The sequence below is a fragment of the Vicugna pacos genome, unplaced genomic scaffold (assembly GCF_048564905.1).
Source record: "Vicugna pacos unplaced genomic scaffold, VicPac4 scaffold_5, whole genome shotgun sequence".
NCBI lineage: Eukaryota > Metazoa > Chordata > Mammalia > Artiodactyla > Camelidae > Vicugna > Vicugna pacos.
Genome location: NW_027328726.1, coordinates 1,048,791 through 1,049,842, shown reverse-complemented (window position 1 = coordinate 1,049,842; position 1,052 = coordinate 1,048,791).

The window sequence follows — 1,052 nt, the reverse complement described above, 5'->3', positions numbered from 1 at the left end:
GCCCGCGGGCGGGCGGGCGGCGGCGGCAGACACGGAGTCGGGCCGCGGCGGGCCCGGGAAGCGAAACGCACCGGGGCGCGGCCCCAGGGGACGGGCGGACGGACGGAGCGGACAAGTGGAAAGGACGGACGGACAGAGAGAGGACAGGACGAGCGAGGAGGCAGCGGCACACGGCCGGCGCGCCCGCAGACGGGCGACGCCGCCTGGAAGCCGGCAAGCGGGAGAGGAGGGCCGTGGAGCCACCGCCAGGGGCCCGCGCCAGAAACCCAGACGCGAGTCGGCCGCCGGGGTGCGACACGGGGTCTCACCGCCACAGGCCCTCCGGCACGGGGGCGGTCCCGCGGCACCCACGGCGCCGACTGGCACTCTCTCTCCTCGGCACCCCCACGGCACCCCCTCACGGGGGCTCAGGGCCACCCTCGCCCGACACCGCAGAGCCTCAGAACGGCCCACCGCAAGGCTCTCCCGCCGCACGGGCCGGCGCTGCCCTGCCCCGACGTGCGCACACCCAGAACAAACACGTTCGTGCCGTGCCGAAGCACCCCGCCTCCCCCCCCCGTCGGGTCCGACGACGCCTCACCCGGGGCCGCCTCCAGGGGAGGGACAGCACCCACGCGCGGTGAGGCCACGTACTGGTCCCAGGACGGGGGGGGGTCGGGGGGAAAAGGCTCGGCGCGGGTGGCCATCGGTCCGGGCAGGGGAGGGCCGGCGACGACGAGGAGGGGCCGCTCGCGCACAAGAGCGACGGCCGCAGGGGTCGGGGGTGTGGGCGGGCACCAGCCCAGGGAAGGGGAAATCCCAAGACACGACCGGGCCGCCGGGGAAACAAGCGCAGGATCCCACCACCCCCACACGTGGGGGCGGCCCCGCGACGCCCAGGACGCCGGCCGGCCTCAGCCAACCCTCGGCGGTTCCTCCCACACCCCGGCCCCGCCGCCGGGACTCACGCGCAGCAGGCTAACCCCCACTCCAGAGGGCAGCCCCTTCCGCTCGCTCACTCGTCCGTCTGTCTGTCTGGTCTGTCCGTCCACCACCCACATCATCCTGCTTCG